The 25,944-nt window shown below is 34.8% G+C and overlaps 1 long non-coding RNA gene across 2 annotated transcripts; it reads left to right on the forward strand.

Annotated features, from left to right (window-relative positions):
• The first annotated feature begins 12,899 nt into the window (after positions 1-12,899).
• On the forward strand, positions 12,900-22,568 carry LOC101690884. Of its 2 annotated transcripts, none has more exons than XR_200348.3 (4): positions 12,900-13,092; positions 17,969-18,319; positions 20,910-21,005; positions 21,391-22,568. It is a non-coding gene; the product is annotated as an uncharacterized LOC101690884 (long non-coding RNA). The 2 variants fall into 2 exon arrangements; XR_001181484.2 differs by having other exon boundaries at positions 12,909-13,092; positions 17,969-18,188.
• The last annotated feature ends 3,376 nt before the right edge of the window (positions 22,569-25,944 follow it).

The raw sequence follows: 25,944 nt of genomic DNA on the forward strand, positions 1-25,944 counted from the left end.
TTTTGCTAAAAGAGCATTAGATTAAACTTTTGAAATATTTTCCAAGCTATTAGGTAAAAAATTGCTAAACATTTTTAAATGTTTATCTAAAGATAAGTATGAAGATATTTTTTCATATTTTATTGGATATTTATAATTATTTTTCTATTAACCTTTTGATGCCATTGAGATATTTTTTTTTCTTTTGGGTCACTGATGTGTGTGTGTTTGTGTGTATGTGTGTGTGTGTGTGTGTGTGTGTGAGACCACCAGAACACCAGAAACTGCTCAGCCTACCTTTTTTATATGAATTCCAACTGCCAATGAGACAAAAAATATGGTCATCAACAACACAACACATACATACAGACACACATGTACCAACAACTATACCAACCTTTCTTGTGGTATAAACTAAGGAGGATAATGGTTTGAGATTCAAACCTCAGAAGTAAAGTAATTGAGAGGAAATTAATAAAGAGAACACTTATAGAAATTTCAAGGTATGCCGTAGTTTTATTCATGTTTTTGTTCAAGAACTCTTATTAGCAAAGAGTTTCAGAGGGTTAGGCAGGAAAAGGTTCAGATAATCCTTTTACATCAGCAGAACCGCACAGAATGTATGATTACTAGATCCAGGGATCTAAGTGGATACTGTATCTTATTCTTTATCTATTAAATTTTTAAAAATTAGAATATTTGACAAATATTGTGTAAAAAACAAGGAAAGTTAATATAACCCCTGTTGGCAAATAATAAGTTTGATGAACATTTTCAAATAGACATATAATAAAACACTCACTTGCATACACACAAAAACTATAGAACAGCATTTCAAGCATTGGAGTAAAATAATAATATTTACATTCTCAATATATTTTCTCAGTGGTATGAAGAATAGTGAAACCAGAAATATGTATGGGAAAAACTCTTAGAAGAGTTATCATAGTTGTCCAGGCATAAAGGATGGTAAAGATTCTGAGGTATTAGAGTAGCTATGAAAAAATAAGGTCATAGTAAATGTGTTTCAAGATTAACAATATTCGGAATGCAAAGGATATTGAGTGTTGGTACTTGAGGAAAAGAGAAGGATCATTGAAGACATTGATAACATTCTGCTATGAATTAGTAGATGGTTTTGATACTGGGCTCACATAGGAATCTTCCCTCCATCCTTACTGGAAAAGGAGGAGGCTATTTGCATTGGGGTGATTCTGCAGCTGGTAGGAGATTACGATATCTGTTTTGGACAAGACTTTGAATTTCATAGGAAACATCTCACAAGGTATGTCAGGTCAGATACTTGGAAGTTAGAAGAGTGTTCTGAACTGGTGATACACATTTTAATATAATAGTCATATTTTGTTGATGGAATATGATTAGATATGATGACTGAAGACAGTGTAGTGTGCGAAGAAGGGCCAAGGACTGAGCTCTATAGAGGAACAATAGAGCTTTAGATGTAGACAAAAAAGGACGAGCAAAGAAAGAAACCTAGAAAAAGTTGGGAGGTTATCTGTGAAACAAGAGAAAAATCAGGAGAAAATAGTGTCACACGATCCAAGAAGAGAAAATTTTCTAAGAAGGATAATATTGTCAACTTAAAAAACTAAAATGCTTCTGGAAGTTTAATGAAGATAGCTGAAAGGATTCTTTTTTACAGAACATTACTTAATCTCTGTTAAGTTTAATAAAAACAGGTCTCAAAATTTGCATTCTATGTCTCATGCTAGTGGAATAATTTTTAAATAATTTTGAAATAACAACTGAGTGGAAAACACATTTATGAAAGCTTTTGTTTTATAATTTGAAAACAATTAAAAATATTTTAGATATGCAAGAAAAGTTAAAGTATACATACAATATTTTTGAAAATAATTGCAACACTGGTTTAAGAATCAATAGAAAGTTTAATGAAACTATCTAAACACACCTGAATTCATTTCTAGCATATTTAAAATCTCAGTAAATGATTAAACAGAAGTTACTCATGAACAGAAAGTCACACGTTCCCTCAAAAGTATTAGTATAAAATTTGGCTATCTGCACACAAGTTTATCTCAATATATTACAAAATAAATTCCAGGTCAATTAAATATTTGTATGTGAAATTACCATATCAAGTTCAATAAAGCGCTTTAAACAGTTTTTAACCAAAAAACCAAAACAAAACAAAACAAAAAAATTAAAACACAAAATCATTACCAGAATTAGAATAAAAATTCCAGCTCATTTCATGTATTTGAAATCTGGATAAGGAAAATTCAAGAAAATTGTAAATTTATATCACTCAGAGATAAATCAAATATTAGCTAATAAGTCAAACCAGTGATATTTCATAACCAAATACCTTATCTCAGAAATACAAAGATCCTTGAATATGTTGTACATGGATCAAAGTAACTTACTAAATTTACTACTAAATCAATAGGCCAAAAAGAAAAATGTTATTATTACATCAGTAAGTATGGAAGAAAAGAAAAAAGACAGAAAGCTCTGTTAAAGTTCCATACCTTTTTTAAGAAATATTCTTAGTGGACTAGGTAATGAAAAGACTGTACTAAATGTCAAATCAAAATCAAAAGCAAGAAGCTGATGAATAAAACAATAGCAAAATTAAGAATCTTGATCTTTAGTAAATATTGCAAAATTCAAATAAAAAAGAAAAATTAGAAATAATGTTTGCAATATTTCTAACTAACAAAGAAGTTAAGAAACTCTTAAAAGTTTACACAGCAACAAAATGGATCTGGAGAACTGCCAGTGACCAAATGGGCAAAAGTATGAACAGAAATTCACAGTGATAACAAAAGGCAAATAACTGCAGAAAGAAATGGTCAAAATCATTAAAATTACAGAAATGCAAATGTAAACAAAAATGAAACATAACTTTGGTCCCAGAAATTTGGCAAAAATAAGACATCTAATAATGCAAGTATAGGCAGGTGGTAGGGGAGCATTTAGAATTTTATACACTAAAGGAAGTGCTCTTTGGTATATCCATTCTGGAGAGGAATCTAGCAATTTTGCAGTCAAATTGGATAAAACTGTACGCATCGTTTCTGATTTCCTTCTGGTGGTTATATGTATCAGGGAAATTTCCACACAAATTTTTAGGGACATATATAATGATTGTTCACACACACTGTTTGAGGTACTGGAGTTCGGGAGGTAATCCAGGCGACCTTGTCTGAGAAAACGGATGAATAAAACATGTTACATGCATTGAGACTGTAGAGAAGTCCAAATCAACCTAATCATGGTAAAAATAAATGTAGAGTGCTATGTAACTAGAAAGAGACATAAACTGAGGCTTACAGAATAATTCCATTTATGTAAAATAAAAATACATACAAACAAATCTATACCTATATATGTACATACACCATAGGAACACACAGGGGAAAAAAAAAAAAAACAAAAAAAGAAAGAAAGAAAGAAAAAATATACACCAAGAGCCTTAGAATGGTCTCCTTGTTGAAATTGAAAAATGGAAGTGAAAGACTAGGAATGAACTTGATTTTATCTTAAATTTTCTCTTTTTATCTAGGTGCTTTTAGTTTAGAGTATTTTCTAAGTGTAAATTAGTGAGAGAAGTTTTAAAGAATATCACTGATATATGTGCATAAAAACTTATAAACTATCAAAAAAAGACAAATCACAAACTGAAAACAATTTTTGCAATAAATATGACAGGCATAGATTTAGCTGCATTGCTGTGTAAGTTCTTACATATCAACAAATGCAAATTTTCCTTAAAATGTGTATAAGATATTAAGAGTCTATTCAAATACAATAAAATAACTATAAATGCCAATAACAGATGAACAATATCCAATCTCATTCAAAATCATACAAACATTAAAAATGTTTTTGTTTTTGTTTTTACTCAGCAGTAACAAAATACAAATATCTTTATAATATTCAGTGCTTGCTGGAGGATGGTGAAAAAAATACCAAATAATTCTATATGTAAGTTGTGGAATGACTTCTCTGATGAACAAAAATGAAGGAAATCAAAGATTGTGACAGTTGAAACTTTGTAAAATTTAACCAGAAAAAAAAGAAAAGAAAAAAGTCATTTTCATTTCTCTGTAAGTAAACAAAGGGGTTTGTTTATAGACATTTCATAAGTAAAACGTGAGGATGTCTAAAATGACCTGTCTCGGGTGCGCCTGGGTGGCTCAGTGGGTTAAAGCCTCTGCCTTCGGCTCAGGTTATGATCCCAGCTTCCTGGGATCAAGTCCTGCATCCATCGGGCTCTCTGCTCAGCAGGGAGCCTGCTTCCTCCTCTCTCTCTCTCTCTCTCTCTGCCTGCCTCTCTGCCTACTTGTGATCTCTGTCTGTCAAATGAATAAATAAAATCTTTTAAAAATAAATAAATAAAATAAAATGACCTGTCTCAAGTTACTCTTCATGTCTGTTCATTTGCTAATTGAGAAAATTTCTAGGACCTAATTCTGCATAAACTGCTGTGTATGGATAGCACAAAGCCTCCTCAAAAAGCTTACAGGTAAAGGAATGTCCAACCCATAAAGGGCTCATATACATCAGATATTAGAATTTTGAGAAATGAATTTCTCAAACAAATGAATCTCTCAAACATCAAAACAAAACTAACATTTCCATAATTTTCCTAGTTAATTGCTTATGTATTTATACTAAATATTAAGTCACCATTTATTCATTAATTTCTTTATTTTTTAAAGATTTTATTTATTTATCTATTTGAGAGAAAGGGAGTGCACAAGCAGGAGGGAAGAGCAGAGGGAGAAGCAGACTCCCTACGGAGCCCACAGGACAGGAGGCTCCATCCCAGGACCCAGAGATCATGACCTGAGCAGAGGCACAAGCTTAAGCAACGGAACCACCCAGAGACTCCCTAATTTCTTTACTTTGTAAATTTATATGCATATATATTGTGCTTATAATCACAAACATATTTAGGAAAATCTTTGAAGAAAAGTCCACTCACAATAGCCCATTAAATGAAGAGTGCAGTTAAACTTAAAATCTGTTAGTTGACTCCCCTTCTAAATGCAGAGCATTCAGTTCCCAGTTGGTGGTGGGAATTAGGTGGACTGGGAAGCATTGCTGAAATCCAGAAAATTGTGAAATAGAGTGGGCCTGGGGAACAAGGACAGTGTTCATGTTCACTGAGAACATCATTTTATTTATTTATTTATTTTTAAAGATTTTTTATTTATTTGTCAGAGACAGAGGGAGAGAGAGTGAGCGAGCACAGGCAGACAGAGAGGCAAGAAGAGGCAGAGGGAGAAGCAGGCTCCCTGCCGAGCAAGGAGCCCGATGTGGGACTCGATCCCAGGACCCTGGGATCATGACCTGAGCCGAAGGCAGCTGCTTAACCAACTGAGCCACCCAGGCGTCCCAAAACTAACACCATTTTAAAGGAAAAACTTTTTGAAAAAACTTTTTTAATACAAATTGTCAATGTATTTCCTTTTAATTTGTGGTTTTAAAATGTTAGAAAAGAAGACTATCATATCTTAGGACATTAAAAGTTAGAGAAGAATCAAAGTTTTGCTAATAAGGCATTGGAGTAGTGAGTGACAGGCAATTTCAAAACCAAAATGATTACATCTTTTCACATCGTTGTCATAGCTTTACCGCCAGAGAAACTGTCACATTTTCAGAGAAGCCCCTAATTTAAAAAGAGTTCCTGCCAACTTCTTTCATTTTGTTTTATTTTACCTGACAAAAGTATTTACCTCATGTGATAGGAATAGTATCACAGTAATAATTAAGAAAATGTAATGAACAGAGGTTGGTGGCAAAACACTTTATTATTGATTTTTGGTCATGTCTTTCTGTTGTACATATAACTTATAAACTCTGGATATTATTGGCATTTATAAATTGAATAGGATCTCTAAGAAAAATCATAATACTTAATATATATTATCTCACAAGGAAAAGTCATTGCATTTTTCTTTTTTTTTTTTTAAGATTTCATTTATTTATTTGACAGAGAGATTGAAAGTAAGCAGAGAGAGAGGAGGAAGCCGATTCCCTGCTGAGCAGAGAGCCCGATGTGGGGCTCTATCCCAGGACCCTGAGATCATGACCTGAGACAAAGGCAGAGACTTAATCCACTGAACCACCCAGGCACCCCAAAGTCATTGTATTTTTCAGTGAAACTCATTCCTTGTAAAAATTCCAAACCTGAATTTAGTGTATGAAGTACCATCAAGTAGCACTTTCATTTGAGTCATTCCTCTGCTTCCTTCAAGGTAACTACATGTTTTTCTTACCTATTATTTCACCTTCTAAATATATCTCTCAGCCTATATTTCCATGACAACACTGCCAGTAATCAGAAATGGGGAAATGGGAATAAACATATATATGTGTGTGTGTATATATATATATATATATATTCATATATGTGTGTGTGTATATATATACACACATATAAAGACTTTATTTATTTGACAGACAAAGATCACAAGTAGGCAGAGAAGCAGGCAGAGAGAAGGGGGAAAGCAGGCTCCTGGATGAGCAGAGAGCCTGATGCGGGGCTTGATCCCAGGACCTGAGTCAAAGGCAGAGGCTTAACCCACTGAGCCATCCAGGTGCCCTATATATATGTATTTTTATGATAAATGGTTAGCTAAACTGAAACTGTCAACTATAGATGAGACATATACTGGAAGATTCTTATACCATATAATAACAGAAAACCTGAATTTAGTGAAAACAACAGAAATCTTAATACATTTATATGAGAACTTCATCAAACCAATGTCATTTTGAAAAATCACTCAGTCAAAAAGTATATAATTTAACTGTGTTGGAAAGACAGTCTCCATGTTCATTGTTGAGTTTGTGGAATATGAATTAAAGTACATGTTAAAAATATTTTTACAGGTACAGGTTAAAAATATTTTCATGGTTGCAGCACACCTGAGTGGTTCAGTCGGTTAAGCGACCGACTCCTGGTTTTGGCTCAGGTCATGAACTTGGGTCCTGGGATAGAGTCCTCTGCTGGTCAGGCTCCCTGTTCAGCAGGGAGTCACCTAGTCTCCCTTTCTCTCTGCACCCCCCTGTTCATGTGCTCTCCCCAAAATAAATAAATCTTTTAAAAAATATTTCACGGTTAAATATATTTGGAAATGCTTATTTAAATAATGTAAATCATTATCGTTGAAGAACGTGTCAGAGCATTTTCAAGATTGTGAGGGTCTGGGCTTTTATCTTACTTATAAGCTTGCAAGTTAGCCTGCTAATTTCATAGGCACTCGCTGAAGTCATCAGACTCCTGGGTCAGAGACAAATGACTCTTGTTACTCGTGGCCCAGCAGGAGCATGAACATCAGCATATTTGCTTCAGGTCCCCTGGTGCTTGTGTCCCATGGAGGTGATGCGAACTGGCCCAGAGGAACCTAGCACATGCATTAGGCTGCGTTACAACAAAGGAAGCCTAAATTTAGAAGACTTGGATTTGTTATATTAGGCAGTAAACATTTTTTTCCTCTGCTCCAATCTTCCAAGGCTGCTCCCTATACAAATATACTTGAAAAGATAGTCAGATTAAGAGACGTTCTGTGCCTCCCTCCACAAAACATTCAGAAATTCAATATCCCATGGAGAATTATCTCCTAACAATCTTTTAAAATGCTTATTTACATTGTGAATCTTAAAGATGTATTAGGATTTTCTAAATCTAATTTGAATATGAAAACTATATATCTCTGTGTGTAACACCTCTCTTAGAGGAGGTAGAAATCAAGAAAATATTGAAATAAATCTTTTGTTTGTTTTGTTTTGTTTTGAAATAAATCTTTTTCCATGTCATATACTGGTGAAGATTCCCAGTCAACTTGATACTCTATTGCATTCTTAGCTATTTTAAGATATAATAGGAAATGGAATTTTTTCATGAAGTTTAATTAATTTACTTAGGTATAATGCCTTGTGCTTGAACTCCATCTTCAACACTTACTGTTTAGATGTAGGGGAAAGAAAATGGAAAACAAACAAACAAACAAACAAAAAAACCTCTCAGAACTTCTACTTTTGATTGTAAAATTTTACCCTGTGAATGAGTTTATTGGGTTAAATGAAATCATGCACATAAATAACAATGATTTGGGGTGCCTGTATGGCTTGGTTGGTTAAGCATCTGCCCTTTGCTCAGGTCCTGTCTCTGAGTCCTGGGATCAAGCCCTGTGTAGGGCTCCACACTCAGTGGGGAGCCTGCTTTTCTCCCTCTCCCTCTGGCCCTTCCCTGCCTCTCCTGACCATGCTTGCTTTCTCTCTTTCTCTCAAACAAATAAAATCTTTTTAAATAATAAATAAATAACAGCGTTTTGGCTAGTAAACAGCTTTTATTAATAAAAATATATTATATTATATAATTTTACATGATGCATTATTTTATAAAATATTAAAATTGTGTAAATATAAAATAAATCTAAAATTATATCAATACAGATGCACTAAAATAAGGGTCAACTGAAAACTAAAGTAAACAGTGTATATACACAGAGGCAAATGCAAGTGCACACATAAGAAGATTCATTAGCAAATTTCAATTTCAAATAAAGGTGAAATACAAGATAGGAACATCAACAATACAGACAAAATATTTAATATTTAAAATCACACATGTGTTTTCCTTGACTCAGGAGACATATCTAGAAAGAAGTTGCAATGGCTAATGTCAAAGAAGTTACTGCTTACATTCTCCTTTAGGATTTTTATGGTATCAGATCTCACATTTAGGTCTTTCAATCTATTCTGATTTTTTTTTTGTATGGTGTAATAAAGATGTTCAGTTTTATTCTTTTGTATGTTGCTGTCAAGTTTTCCCAAAACCATTTGTTGAGGAGAATATGCTTTTCCCATTAGATATTCATTCCTGCTTCGTTGAAGATTAATTGACCATTAATTGATTCATTTTGGGGTTTTCTGTCTGTTACATTGCTTTATATGTCTATTTTTGTACCAGTACCACACTGTTTGAAACACTAGAGCTTTGTAATATAACTTGAAGTCCAGAACTGTGGTTCCCCCAGCTTTGCTTTTCTGTCTCAAGGTTGCTTCAGCTATTCATGGTCTTTTGTTCTTCCATACAAATTTTAGGATTGTTTGTTCTAGATCTGTGAAAAATATTGTTGGTATTTAATAGGGATTGCTTTAAATCTATACATTGATATAGTTAATATAGACATTTTAACAATATTTGTTCTTCCAGTCCATGAGCATGGAATGTCTTTCCTTTTCTTTGTGTCCTCTTCAATTTCTTTCATCAATGTTTTATAGAATTCAGATTACATATGTGATGTATCATGTTAGTTGATTTGTGAATATTGAACCACACTTGCAAGCCAGGAATAAATCCCACTTGAGCCTGGTGAATGGTTCTTTTAATGTATTGTTGGATTTGGTTTGCTGGTATTTTATTGAGAATTTTTGCATCCATATTCACTGGGGATATTAGTCTGTAGTTCTCTACAGATCAATCTGGTCTCAAAATAATGTTACTTCATAGAATTAATTTGGAAGTTTTCCTTCTTCTTCTACTTTTAGAATAGTTTAAGTGAAAAGTAAAAATAAACTATTGGGACTTCATCAAAATAAAAAGCTTCTGCATAGCGAAGGAAACAATCAACAAAACTGAATGACAACCTGCGGAATGTGAGAAGAAGATATGCAAATGACATATCCAATAAAGGGTTGTTATTCAAAATACATTAAGAACTTATACACTCAAAACTCCAAAAACCAAATAATCCCATTAAAAAGGGGCAGAGGACATGAAAAGACATGTTTGGTCAACCCCCACATCTGGCTCCCTGCTCAGTGGGAAGCTTGCTTCTCCCTCTCCCACTCCCACTGCTGTGTTCCTTCTCTCACTGTTTCTGTCAAATGAATTAAAAAAAAAAAAAAAAAAAGGCGTGGATGGAACTAGAGTATTACGCTGAGTGAAGTCAGTCAATCAGAGGAAGAGAAATACCATATGATTTCATTCATATGTGGAATTTAAGAAACAAAACAAATGAGCATATAGGACAAGAGAGAGGCAAACCAAGAAACAGATTCTTAACCACAGAGCACAAACTGATGGTTACTAGAGGGAACATTGGTGGGGGATGGGTTGACCAGGTGATGGGGATTAAGGAGTGCATTTGTTGTAATGAACACAGATATATGAAAATGTTAAATTATTATATTGTATACCTGATACTATATAACACTGTATGTTAACTAACTGGAATGAAATTTAAAATCTAAAAACTTTTTTTTTTTGACAATACAAAAAATAAATAAATATTTCACATATGTTTTTAAATTTTCTGTATAAGTATGATTAGAAAGCAAGTTTTCCCTGGTCTATCATATTTATAGTTTGGAAGCAGAAATAGGGATATTACATTCTGTGTAAAAGATGTGTGGACAACCTCTAGGGAATAAGACTGATGACATATTTCCTTATTGGTTTAAATAGTTGCTTCATACACCCATAGCATTGGTCTTTTTTCCTGTTGGCTCATATCCTCAAGAGTATATGAAAATAATGCCAACAGTCAAGTTTATATTCTTTTTATTATCAATGAATATAGTAATTCATGGGAGCCACAATCATGTTAAACATTAATTGTTTAAAAATGTGCTGAAATAATTTATAATTAGAAAAATATTTTCCTTTATTAAAATCTAAACAAGCAGAACATAATGTCTCAACCAAAATCCTTTTAAGATGCATGGGGCTTAGATTAAAATTGACTCTAATGAAATTAGAATAACAGCATCCAAGACAAAAATTTAGACTTAATGTGCTCATTACTTGTGTTATACTCAATCATTTTACTGCAAGCTTTTATTTGTGTATAGTAGTTAATTAATACAAAAAAGATAAACTTTTTTTTTCCAGCTTCTACTGTTGTATTGTTTCTTCTTAATTATCCTAATAAATTAGAAAAATTCAAATATATTTTTTCAATGATACATTAAAACATACACACACACACATATATATATATATATATATATATATATATATATATATATGAAGAAATTGGGCTGGAGATTGTAAATTGTAAATTGTAAATTGTCTAAACTACCAAACTTCCAAAATACCTTGGCAGCGTTGTCTTTGTTAATGAGCTTGGCATAAGGATTCTCCAGAAAAGGTATTAAGCTAAGGTGTTTTCTGTAAAGTCAAATATTCTTACTTGTACTCTTTCCAGATGGCTTTATGGAGGCAATCCTTTTTCAGCTGTCCATGAAACAAATGCAAGGCCATCCATTTGTTTGGGAATTACTTTGCCAGAATAGCTAAATCCATTTTGAAGGTAGCATGGGGAATGGGGGAATTCCATAAAAAGTTTGAGCCATGTTTGGCAATTTAATGAAATATTTGAACAGGTAAGATGGCTTAAAATGGAATATATTTGTGAATTCAGGAAAGGCAATTTCTCAAACAAAACTTATTTGCCTGGTTATAAGGCATTTGTTTAGTTAGATGCAACTTATTTAAATCCTTTATAGATTCTTGGATTTTTTTTAATAAAAGAAAAGGCAAGTATTTATTTTGTCAAAATGATCATGTGGGGGGCAATTTTGGATACTTGAAATCAGTATCATAAGTAAAACAAGAATAAATAAAATATTACCAAACACAGAACAGTGACAAAACATATGAAACAATGATTGCAGTTGTAAAGATGTGTATTTGACTATTAAAAAAAAAAAAAGATCACCAGGTACAAATAATGGATTTACTACTCTTAAAATCAGTAATTTTTTTTTAGCAAACATACAACTTTTGGACTTAAAGATAAAGTAATAGAGTGGTTAAATATTTGGATACAACAAATTTCTGAAATGTAATATGCTTTCTATTTTCTCAAATATCTTTTAGACTACACATTTGTATCTTTATCTGTTTGTATCTGTTTTTATCATATGTGTTCGACTGCTGTCATTCACCATTTTATTTGAAATTGCTTTCTTAGAAATTGAGTTAATCAAAGACTCTGAAATAATTATTTATGTTAAATATCATGATGGTCTTAATTTTGTCCCTACACAGTTATAAAAAAGTCATATGGCAATTAATATTAATATGACAATATTATGGTGCATACCATATTATATCAGGGGAAAAAGTCTGGTTTGTTTGTTTTTTTTCCTTTATGAAACTTTTTTCCTAATCATTTCCATTTTCTAAATAACCTGGTTAAAGTGAAAAACCAAAATTGCTGAGTTTCAGTAAAACTAATTTTATACAAGAAAAATGTACATTTTTTCCACCATCAGTTGATACTAATGATTTCCAGTCAAAAGCAAAAATATGAGAACCTAGAAAAAAGGCTTACCAGGGGATAGTAAATACAATACAAATAATAATAATGATAACTTTAGGCATAAACTCTACCAAATCAGAGCATAAATCAAACATAAAAATATAAAACATATATGGCACAAACATATAAATTAATTTTATAGAATGGAGACTATAGGTACATTGGTTAGGACACTAGATTTGGTCATATGTAATTGCATGTATTATCCATACATTCATTCATTCAAAAACAACAACAACAGCAGCACTACCAGATACCTATTATTGTCTAAGAACTATACTCGGCATCACTATATAATGTGACCAAGATGCTAGATAAAGAAAGTATACTGCTGTCGCGCTCTCCCTGCCTGCAGAGATGACGCAACACCAACACACACAGGTAGATGCACAAGCTCTCGTTTATTCCCTGGTCGATCTTTCCCGCTGCGGGGGAATTTCCCTTGCCTTATATAGGGCATAACAGCCAATCACAGAGGTGTTCACATGAACAGGAGGTATACAGCCAATCACAGAGGTGTTCACTTGAACAGGAGGTATCTGGGGCTCGTAGGCAGTGGTGGCATGTGGTGTTCATGTGACGAGCACGAGGTCACGTATGGCCAGGGCAGATGTTTTTTAGGCTGTCCTGCTGCTCGGGCTATGTAGCCGGCGCCATCTTAGGGGCGCGACCGGCGCCATCTTAGGGGCGCGACCCCGACACACTGCAATTGAAAGGTACACGGCTTTACAAAACCATAAGGCTACAGAATTTGGTGATGTCTTCCTTAAAGAACTGACAAGTAAGTAGAGATGGCAAGGATGACTAGGAAGAATCAGACAAAGAAAAGGAAGAGCAATTGATGAGACAGGAGAATGTCTCTGCTCTGTAGTAGGAAGTCTCATGGTGCATAGGAGAAAAAGAAGGAAGTCCACTGTGACTGAAATGGAAGTTGAAGACAAGTGATGGAAAGGAGGAGAGAAAGGAAAGTGAGAAACTGACCATGACATGCCCTGCATGACGATATTAAGGATTTTTGTTTTCTGTCCTAAGAAAGTCATTGAAAGTTTTAAGCAGGAAGGCAAGTTTCACCAATAATCATATAATAGTAATTTCATTCTAAAAAAGATACCTCTAGTTCATTCTAGAGGACATAGTAGGGAAGGTGGTGGGACAAGTCAAAATTTTGGAAGTTAGAAAATCTTTGCAGCAGTTCAGATATGAACTAATGTGGTTATGATGGATGTAGAGAGATAGTAAAAGATTTAAAGCATATTTAGTGAAAAAAAAGAGAGAGAGATATTGATTTAGTGATGGATTGAATGAGGGGCATAGGAGAATGGTGAGGGATGATTTCTAGGCTTCTCGTTTTTACAGTTAGCTAAATGGTTGTTGCTATTATCTGAAATATAGAATTCTGGGCCAGCATGATTGGGAAGGAAAGGGGAAAGTTGATGAATTTAATTTTAGAAGTATTGAGTTGAAGCATCCCTCAAACATCCAAGAGGAACTATCAGAGAATTAAACAAATATATAGGTATGGGTCTACAGAGGTCAGCCTTCATGGAGATTTAAACTTGAAAGTTATCTGTACATAGTTGATACTTAAAGCTGTGAGTAATGGTGAGTTTCCCAGGAGAGGAAGTATAGGGGGAAACTGTATAGAACCTACTTGAGGAACCCAGGCATTTGAGAAGAAAAGACAAAGTGAGACCCATGTGATCTAAGAGGTAGGAAAATCCAGGGAAAGAGAGTATTACGGAAAGAAAGGGAATTGATGAATGTAGTCAGTTGTTTGAAGTGAGAATGAAAATACCTATAGAATTTAATGATATGGAGATCATAGTTAGCTTAGTAATCCTGAAATGGGAGGGGTGTAGGGATTAATACTATATGTACGCAGTGTTAGTTTGGATATATTAATATAAACATTAGGTTCAGGAAATTACTACATTTACTATATGATATGAAATGTAATGTAAAATGAGAAAAAAAATTTATCTCATCAGATGAGCTAGTAAAGAGTTCTTTGAATACATTTACTACTTAAAATTGATAATTCCCCAGTACTCCTGGCACATGATATTACGTGGGCAACAATATAGGATGGTGGTAAGAATTTTGGTCCAGAAGTTATAATGCAATGAGTCAAAGCTACATTTCACAAAATTAGAGGTATGCATTTTTGTGAACCTCAGTATCTTCCTGAATAACAGTTGTAACAGTAGTAACTCACTTATATCTCAGGATTGTTTTGAAGATTCAGAAAGGGAAAGAGAAAGGAAATGCATGGGATAGTATCTTTAATTTATAAAGCTATAAGTAAATAAATTATATAAGACATAGGTTGATCTGATTATGTATAATAATAATATGCTAAAAAGGGTCTCTACCTCTGTTTTGACACCCAGTATGCCATCCCATAAACTCTGTCTTTTACCTTATTATCCTCTGTGAATTTCCAGTACTGAATGAATTTCCTGTGTCTTATACATCTTCTTGTTTCACCACAGTGCCTAAGATAATACCTCTGACACGGTACATCATCAAAAATGTGTTTTTTTATTTAAATCTCAAAAAAGGTGTTAGATAAATTTGTTGTTTATTACATCTTCAGACATACCTAGAGAACTTCTGCCTTTGTACTAGTGTTCACACAGTAATTATTTCTTCCACTGGCTTTTAGAAGTTGTAATTAATTGAAGCAAGTAGTTACAAAGCAAATCAGTCACTACTGACAGTTGAATCCTTTAAACCATGTTGACACACGTATCTGAAGTTAAAATGCTGGGAAACTATTATTAAATATACTTATTTGTTCTTTGAAACACGATTGTATTTTCTCTCCTTTCCTAGCTGCTCTCTTTTCTCCTACTGCTTCTACCTTCAGTCAGTTAAGGATGGCCACGTTTCGCTCTGTGCTAAAGGATACACACAGACTTTGCTTAATAAATACCAAGTTGAAACCTGACAGGAATCAGTTGTGCCCCTATCCAGATTGATGGGCCCTTTCCAGGAAGCTTTAATGTGCACATAAAATGTCAACTCTCTGAAATAATTTGCAGAAGATTAGTTCCATGGTGATTCAATTTGATAAGAATGGGTATTAAGAACTACCTCAGTGGACTTATTTGTACCAGGCTGGCTTATTGGTCATTTCCATAAAGATCACTGAAGTGTAGATGATAAACTAGCAGGAGGAGTAGCTTTCAAACCACCGGCCCCCAACCATCCTGACCTGGCAGCCCTCTGATTGCTCAATGTTTTCAGGTTGCTTAATGTATTTCTCCATTACATTTATGACCCAGGATTCAGATTTGCAGCTCTCACTGCCAGCCTTTTGGCCTCGAATCCTAGTACCTGAATTCCAATTGTCTTCATCATATTTTATTTGTTTTTAAATGAGAGACCTGTACTATTGTGTGTCATCCAAAAACCAATAAACAGGAGGAAAATGTCAAAATGGAAATTTTTTTTTTCTTTATTTTTTTTTTGCCTGGGAATGGTGGAATCATGGATGATGTTTCTGTTTTGTTTCATTTTTTTCATCAAAGGTTCTTTGCTTTTCAAATTCTTTGGTCACCAGGAAAAAAATATCAAGCAAAATGAAATGATGAATGAATACTAATACATCAGCCACACAGGTCCTTAAAACACCCAGAAATAGGAAGACAAGGAATTCTTTCAAACCTAGAAAAGATCCACTATCATTTTGGTTGAGACTATGAGTGTCATCAAACCATCAAACTTAATATATGAGAAAAAGTGTTAAGCGAGCACACACATAAAGAACACTTACCCATAAATAAGGACACATAAAGAATATTTATCACAGCAGAGTAGCTTTTACTCCAAAGATCCAGGGATCAAAGGGTATACTTTTTCAAATAACACCCAGTGATTATTTTCTGGAGCTGAGTTTTCATGAACCATTTGTTTTCACCTTCTAAAATCTTTGGAATAAAGCTCACATTCATCCATTTTATTATCTCTTTTTCACTTCCTTTTTTCATCCCTCTGAGCTTAGAAATTTCCTCCCCTCCCCTTTCCCTGCACAACTCTCTTCAAATGTTTTCCTGCTTAAAGTCCAAGGAATACAATGAATTAAATTCTAGAACATCAGACAAAGCAAATTACAAAACTAGGTCTTCAGTATATCGGCATCCAGTACGTGGGTGACAGCCCTCAAATTAAGTTTGAAATTAGTTTTTAATAAGAAACTTAAACAAGGATATGATTGCTGCTTACACACACCTCATGGGAAGGAGTGTGGCGACGATTATCTTAGATGAAAATATTGCATAACCCGACACCCACATACCCATGTGGCTGAAAGCTACATAAAGGAGGAACCCTGCTTTTAACCTGTATTTATTTAGCACCTTCCTGAGTGTTTACAATAGAGTTGGTGCTGAAGAATGTTGGGGTTTCTCTACTAGATCTCTTACAAGAAGCATGAGGATCCCAACCTCTCCCAAATGGTCCTTAGGCTGCAACCCTACTGTTTCCACTGAGGTGCTGACCGCCCCCATGGTTGGTGGAGGGCCTTGTTTTACACATGTGCTGTTGCCCGCAGGGTGATGGGGCTGCCAGAGCTCTATTACACAGCCCTGGCTCTCAGGGCACCAACACTTCCCTCAGTTCCACCCATGCCCTTCCCCAGTGGTCTACGCCTCAGCATGCAAGAGACACACTTGGTATGTTGAGGCCAGAAGCCAGGATTATCTATCTTTCCTTTTTTTTTTTTTTTTAAGATTTTATTTATTTATTTGACACACAGAGAAAGATAACAAGTAGGCAGAGAGGCAGGCAGAGAGAGAGGAGAAAGCAGGTTCCCCACTGAGCAGAAAGCCTGATGTGGGGCTCGATCCCCGGACCCTGAGATCATGACCTGAGCCGAAGGCAGAGGCTTTAACCCACTGAGCCACCCAGGCACCCATCTATCTTTCCTTTTATACTTTATAAGCTACCTTCACCCCTCACCCCAATTCTACCAGTGTTTTGGTAAAACCACTGGTGGGTTTAAATGGCACATAACATTTTCTCCAGTAACGGCATAGGAGCTCATGAAGCAGGCAGAGAAGGATTTGAGTGACCAACTGCTGGGAATGGCCCGCTAAGCCTGTGCTGACGGGTGAAAGATTGCTCCAGACTTTGCGGTGCAAGAGAGGAGAACACCAGGAGGTCAACCTGAAACTCGGAGGATCTGTTTATGCGAAAGATAAGATATTCTAATCTGCATGCTCTAGGAGGTCACCTAAATATAGCCTATGGACAAAGCATGCACCTCTTAGATCACAGGTGGCGGCCTGGGCTGAGAAAGCTTCCAGGACATTCCCACTGCAGAAGGGTCAGGCATCCAAAGGTCTACACCCTTCCCTCAAACCTTCCTACACCCCCCGGAGCCTGTGTTACATTATAGCAAGCCAGGTATCAGGGCTGATTTCATACTCTACATTAAAACCAACAGCAAACCACATGGCACTATAATCATTTCTTCTTCCAAGCACGATACTCTTCTATGAGTCAAGGTTGATCCCACTAAATTCATCTTTACTTAAAAATGTTTATAAAGCACTTGATTTGAGCTAAGCGTGGTTCTAAATACTTGATTAACATTCACCCATTTGATTATTACAATTCTAAAAACCGAGTACTTTTCTAACCTCTTTTCACAGATGAGGACACTGAGAAAGATTCCATGACTTGGTCAAGGTCACAAAAATAACAACAAATAAAAAGGAAGAGTCAGGCTTCAAACCCAGGCATGCTGACTCCAGTTCTGTGCTGGAAACTACTCTAAAGGCAGGTGCTCCCTCTCCTCATGAGAGCGGCTCTGGATGCCGCGTAAATAGAACACCTGGCAAACCTGGCCGACCAGTTCACCGCACCTTCCAGGTTAGTCTGCAACCGCAGCCTTACTGCATGGACATCACACGCTTGAACTGGCTTCAGCCACAAGCAATTGGCTACATTTGTTCAGCAATCCTTATCGTTTTGTTCCTGCGCTGATGAAATTGCTCAGATGGGTATGTAACATCCTCCTGGGTACTTCTAAATACTTCTCTTCTACTTGTATTACCTTGTTTTGGTACAAAGCCAGACAGGTAGAAGAGAATACAAGGTCACAGATTCTGCAGCCAAACTGCCTGGGTGTGAATCCAGACAACTGCTTATTGTGTGACCTTAAGCAAGTCATACCTCTTTGTGGCTCAGTCTTCTCATGTGCAAAATAGGGGTAAGAACTGAATTTACTTTATAGGATTGATATGAGAATGAAAGTGTATAAGGCATCTAAATAGTGCTTAGTGTGTGGTAAGCATAATGCCAGTGTAAGAGTTATATAAATTTGTGTACTGTGCTATCAGTTTTTATGCTATTAGTTTGATTTTTGCTAATTATTGGATAATTGTTATTCGTACATTTTTGCAGTTGTAGAGGTGCACAAAGAGTTTAGTCATTGTAAAAAAAAAAATATATATATATATATATATATACACCCTTTACCTGTACATTGCTGGGAAGAAGCCAGTTAAAAGGTAAAGACTTAAAAATTAGGATATAGCACACATTTCTCTGTGTTGGTTAAAGCCCCCGCTCTATGTATAATTCCACCAAGACTTGAGATCCCTTTCTAATTATATGGGAAGCACACCCACTAAATATTTTCAAGGGTAGAATACCCATGAGATACGGAAATTTGGGTGGATATTTTTTAACCTTTTGGTTAATACACACACAGAATGAGAATCAAACATATTGAAATGCTCCAAACAAAACATATCCTTACCCATATTTCCATTTATGTTAGCCACTTAAAGTATAATAGCTTGACTTCTGAAATAATAGGCCCCAAAATGTATGTATATATACATCTATATATTTACATAGCATAAGCAAGCATAAATAAGCATGGGTATAGAACATTTAATTTCTCATGGAAATGTTATTATTGAGGGGTATTTTAAAACTGATAAAGTGGTAGTATTTGATCATATGTGATTTAGTAATATGCTCCCAAACTGAGGTCAAATATAAGATGATTAGTCAAGTTATATCTAATATTGTTATAATCCTGTGCTATTTAGAAATGTCAACTGAGCAGTGACTTCAAAAAAATGACACTCCATTTTCTTATCTTTCTTTTAAATGTCATATGAAAGAGCAAAATAGATGCAGGCTTGAGGGTATTTTGGGTTGTTTACAGTCTCAAGTTTTTATATATTAAAGTCAATATGTAGTTGAGCCTCATTTATATAAAAATATATCCCCTGGTTTCAGTGAAATGTAAAACACAAACAAGTTGAAACGGAGCATAAGAAAGATTTAAAGAGGGGACAGTGAGAGAGAAGAAGGAACTTAAGGCCTCTGATTCTGCTTCACAGGCTCATCAAGCTTTTGTCAGTTCTCCATCACACATTCAACTGGGATAGACTGGTACAAGAAATCGTCCTTTTGTGTGGCTCTATTTTTTTAATGTTATTTGACACTTCAGACTCAGATTCATACCCTGGCCCTGGGAGCTCCTGACATACATTTGCAGATTTCCAAGGGAGTGATGCAACTCCTTTCATGCAACATATATTTATCAAAAGTTTATTTTTATTTAAGATTTTATTTATTTATTTGACAGACAGAGAAAACAAGTAGGCAGGAAGCAGGCTCCCTGCTGAGCAGAAAGCTTGATCCCAGGACTCTGGGATCATAACCTGTGCCAAAGGCAGAAGCTTTAACCCACTGAGCCACCCAGGCACCCCATATTGATCAAAAATTTAAAATGTGACCGTCTCTGTGCTGGGTTTTGAGACAATAGAAATGTTCACAGAAGCTGAGAAGAATATACATGTTCATAGTCATAATCACCCTGATAACTTTTGTATGTCAGAAATATCTATAAGGTATGTTGGAAGCTCATGGGAGAGATATCCGATTCAGAAGGGGTCACTTAGGGAAAGACACTGGAGGAAGGGAGACAACCCATCTGAGATTTGAAGTATGGGCTCAAGTTAGTGGACAATCTGAAGAACGGAGTAGTAACAAACACAAGCTTTGGAGTCATTGAATTCCAGTTCTCCCAATAACTAGTTGTTGGTTGGGATACCTGCCATACAGAGTTGTTCAGCCTCTTCCCTGTACCAGTGTCTCCAGTCAAGGAATCAAGTCACAGCGAGCCCAAGCTCTACTTACTAACCCACAGCTTATGGAAAGGGCTGTGGCAGCTCAGAGGGAACCTATTTTTCTGACTCGCAGGCACATTTGGGGCTTAAGACACATCCAATATTGGATTAATTAGTTCACATCATTAATCTTCAGATATCTAAAATGAAATTTATCGGACACCTGGGTGGCTTGGTCAGTTGAGTGACCAGCTCTTGGTTTCAGCTCAGGGCATGGTCCCAGGGTCCTGGGTTCGAGCCCTGCGTCAGGCTGCCTACTCAGTGGAGAGTCTACTCAAGGATTCTCTCTCTCTCTCTCTCTCTCCCTCTGCCCCTCCCCTTGCTTTCCCTCTCTTTCAAGTAAATAAGTTAATCAAAAAAATGAAGTCTATAATAGTAATTATCTCATAGTATTGTGATGCTTCTGTGAAATAATCCTATAATTTGCTTTTCATATACTTAGTTACAACACAACTAGTATTACTGTCATCACAAGAAAAGATAAAAGGAGGAAGATAAACATGAATAAGAGTGGTCACCAACGCCAATATTCTTCCAGGTGAAAGTCTCACAATATGGGGAAAAAAAAAAAGATAATATATTCTGAGATGTGGAATAATCTCAAACATGAACTCTTTCTGACATCCTGAATTTAGAACAAGTTACTTTTCACTAGATAAAAGTTTTTCTTTACTTCTTATATATATATTTTTTCTTTTTTTTACTTTCTATCCACTTTTTTATTTCTACTTGGAATTTTTTTTTTCTTCTCCTTTCCTTTCCCACTCAGTATATAACTGAGAGAGCTATAGCTAGCAGCAACTAAAAAGCTTCAAAGCCTACAAACATCCTTATAGTAGCCACTGAACTTTTATATATATTTATATAGATGGCTTTGAATCTGCTAATAGATAAATAAATAAACTTTAATTTTAATTTTTCAGCAAAATAAAGAATGAAATTTCAAATATCATACACTTCGCCCCTGCTGATTCTGTTTTTTCCTCTGGAACTACTCAGACCAGTGCCAGTGCCAAGGAAATGACTCTTTCTGATTAGAAAATAAATGGAAATTGAAGATCTGTCACAATGTATCCAGTAGAATTGCACAAAGCAAAATAATTCTTCAACTCTGTGATGAAAGGATGAGCTCCCTCTGTGATCATCACTTCCTGGGATTGAAGAGTTCATGGTTGTGTGGTTTGAAATTAAACTGAGTTCAAAAGTGTGAATTTTTTTTTTCTATTTATCTGTTGAGGGAAGAAAACTGAAAGGACCATACCAGTAAGAAAATTTGTATGACTATGCAGCATAAGTCACCATTAGTAGATTAAGTAACTTCTCATATCATTATATTACGTAGAAGCCCATAAAATTAAAACAGGGACATTATTGTGATTTTAGTCTACATATTTTGATCTTTTAGTATTCTGTTATATCATTATTATATTCATGTTGCTGAGTATATATGAAAATTTCCTAAATGTATTATTGGAGGCTATGACATATAGCAATCATTGCTAGTTTATATAGAATATTAAATAAAAATAACAGGAAACAGGGAAACATTTTTATGGTAAATTAAGTGGCAGATGTAAAGAAGAACATCTTTGTGGCTACTTCCAAAAGTTTAATACTGAGACAGAAAAACATGGTGTTATTCATCAAAAACATAGCATGTTTATGGATAAGAGGGAGCATACATGTATCTCCTCCAACTTTCTGGTAAATACAGGCGAGTAAGAAATAATAAAATAATAACAGCATGGGTTTCAGATAGTAAAATATGTTTTTATTTTACAATAGTGCAAAGTTTTCATCAAATTAAAAACTAATTAGAAAATATTCTCAAAAATAAGAAACAAGTTTTTAATTTGGAACTACAACTTTCTTACTTTTAATCATTCATTCATTGTTTCACTCACGATCTTTTATGGCTATATTTCAAATTGTATTTATCTAAAAATAATGTTGGGCCAATTATTGATCTTTTGTTTCTTAATGCTAATAGTTTTTCTTTCCTTCTACCGTTTCCCTTACTAGTTTATGAAAAGATTGTTGTTTAATTTTACAATGCTGCCTTTGGGAAAATATTTTTTTTTTAAAAGGGGGGAGTGATTGGGTGTCTGAGTCGGTTCAGTGTCTGCCTTTATCTCAGGTCATGGTCCCAGTATCCAGGGATCGAGCCCTGCATCAGGTTCCCTGCTCAGCAAGGAGCCTGCTTCTCCCTCTCCCTCTGCCTATTGCTCCTCCTACTTGTGCTCTCTCCCTCTCTGTCAAATAAATGAATCAATAAAATCTTTAAAAAAAAATACTGCCTTTATGGTTGCACAATATTTAGGTGTGATTGTAACTAAACGAGAGAGAAAACATGCATACTGTGACAGAGGCTAAGACAGGGATGCCATAACTACAGGGAATTTGCATCTACCTTCTTGTGGAGAAGGTGAGAGAGACTTCATTTATATGAAGGAGAACTGTTATTTTGTTAGGCAGAGGCATATTGTTTATATTTGTCATGTCAGTTCAACACAGTTGTAGAATGATGTATTCCAATGCTGAGTAACCAAAACAGTGCACTGATTATTTATTAATGTTCTCTGAGCTCCAAGTAGAAGGCATAGAAGGAGATTGGCATGCAGGACGTGGGGAGAAGGACGTCCTTCTCTGTTTGATGTCCCAGATATTATTGCTTAACAGTAGCTGTTTTCTCCAACCCATGTAGGCAGTTCTCCTCAAGCTTCTTTTGACACTTAGAGTGAGTCTCATCATTCTTCCTTAGTGGGACCAGCCACAGACAAATGACATTTCCTTCTCCGGGATCTCAGTTCCGGGTCAGTGGTTCCCTTTCTCAGGGATTCTAGGATCTGACAATGTAAATTCTTTTTGTTGGTGATGGTGTCGTAAATTCTTTTCATTGTTGTTGTTCTCCCAGACCTGTTTTCAGTAGCTATTAGTTCTGGCTAATATTTCTGTTTTGTCTTTCTGCTCATGTAGGCTTCCAACAGATTTTTAACAAACTCTCTATATTAAATACCTTCTTTTATTTTTTTAAGATTTTATATATTTATTTGACAGACAGAGATCACAAGTAGGCAGAGAGTCAGGCAAAGAGAGAGGGGGAAGCAGGCTCCCTGCTGAGCAGAGAGCCCAAAGCGGGGGTCATCCAGGGACCCTGACTATGACCTGAGCCGAAGGCAGAAGATTTAACCCACTGAGCCACCCAGGTACCCCATATATTAAATACCTTCTGCTGAAATATATGTATGGTTTTCATTTTCCTCACGGATGTGAATCAATAGAAATATTTAAACCAAAGTATTTTACTGTTTGGCAAAAATAGTTGAATTTATAAATGTTTACTTTATATACTATAAATCTGCACATACTTTAAAATCACATACAGAAAATGCCACATCATACCAACCTTAAAATACTAAAATTCAATTTACCTCATAATTTTGATACTTGGATATATGACGAATTTAACTTTTTGTGACTCATGAAGAATTGTGTACTTCCCAAAGAGACAATTTCGGTAGAAAAGAATTGGCTGAAATACAAAGTTTCTATTTTAAAATTAGTCAAAAATAAGCAGAAAAATGTGTATCCGTGATATTATTTTGAAAACATTGTGATTTGGAAATAAATATTAATTTATTTTGAAATTCTCTGAAAATCATCATCTATTCACTTGAAATATTTTGAAGAAAATAAAGCGATGGGAGAGTCACTTGAAATAGTTCATTTCCTGAAAACATTCTCTGAAACAAAAATGCAACGTAACTGTGAATAAATAATTTGGAAAGGCATTAGAAAACAGAATGAAAGCAAAGGAGGAAAATATTCCAAGTTATATGTTCTTTAAGTGATTCTTTGAAAAGTGACAAATCCAAATAGAAATAGAATAATAACTGAAAAGTTGCCAGTTTTCATGAACCCATTTCCTGAAATATTTCACTAATGTATCATGAAAAAACTAACAGGCAATAAGATGACACTATATATCATAAATAACAGAATTGCACGAAATGCTGTCATAATTAAAGATACTTGGATATCATTAACATCAAAGAAACAGTTGGTACCAAATTATGCATGGTTGTAAAAATAAATTTTCAGAAAACAAAAGCAACAACAAACAAACAAAACATTGATTTAATAGAAAGCACAGCTCTACTTGTAATGGTGATGATGAGAAAGATAACACTGAGACACTTCTAGCCTTGGCAGAGGAATGATATGGTCACATTAAATATCAATTATACATATCATTATATATATATTGGAGGGGGCACTTGGGTGGTTCAGTCCATTAAGTGTCTGCCTTCATCTCAGGTCATGATCTCAGGGTTCTGGGATTGAGCTCCCTGCTTCACGGGAGCCTCTCCCTCTGCCTGCGGTTGCCCCTGCTTATGCTCACTCTTTCTCTTTCTTGGTCAAATAAATAAACAAAATCTTTTTAAAAAGATATTAATTATACACATTGGATAAAAATTGTCAAAATACTATTTAAAGTGTACAAAAGCAGACCGAAGTTGTAGATGGAGTTAATCTCAAAAAATCTAACTGAAAGAAGTAAAAGAATTACGAGATTGTTTCTCCCTTTTGGGAATTTGCTAGAAGAGTATAATCACATTGGCTAACCAGCAGCACATAATTAGGAGACAATGATGTACAAATTTACAAATTAGCCCCATTCCCGATATTATTCGATTTGCTAACCACTTTTTTATTTGTATCTACTTTGTTTTATACTTTTGTACATTTGATGAATCAATCCACATTAAATCTTTTGGGGAGAATAATTTAGTAAGTAAATAAATATATAAAAATCATCTTACGTATTTCAAAGGAATTAATAAAGTAAGTCCACTCAAGTCAAAAGGAAGTAGAGGTCATGCACAGGGTTGTTTATGTTTGTCACTAGTGAATACTCATTATGCCTCATTAACATGACAGCTTTTCTCTCCATTCAGTGATCAGGTAAATAATCTCTCATCACCTCAAACTGAAGTAGCTTTCTAACTGAATTCACCCCATCTTACTCCATCCATAACACGTTTTCTATCCTAAATGATTGAAGTCCACTACTTTCAAGCCATTCTGCTAATCATTTAGCTCGATAATATGTTATCCACACTTTCTTTCAAGTACTGTATCCAATACATCACCACGGGTATTTTTATTTTTATGTCTATTTGTTTTTGTTTATTTTAACAAATAACTCTTCATATACTTACACCTTATGCCTCAAATATTTCTTTCTAAAATACCAGTTTTCTTCTCTTTTAAGGCTTTTATTGTCTTAACCATGTCATAATCATGTCCCATTGTTGCCCAAAGGGTATATACACTGCTACAAGATGAATTTTTCAAGCAAACAAAAAGATTTTCTATTTTTAAACTTCTGCTGTTTCCATTTCATCTATTCTATAATGCCTGACACTTTCAATCCCTTTATAAAGTTTTTTAAAATCTCACCTGATTCTAAGCAG

This window comes from Mustela putorius, unplaced genomic scaffold (genome assembly GCF_011764305.1).
Source record: "Mustela putorius furo isolate JIRA1106 unplaced genomic scaffold, ASM1176430v1.1 tig00000430_pilon_pilon_pilon, whole genome shotgun sequence".
Lineage (NCBI taxonomy): Eukaryota > Metazoa > Chordata > Mammalia > Carnivora > Mustelidae > Mustela > Mustela putorius.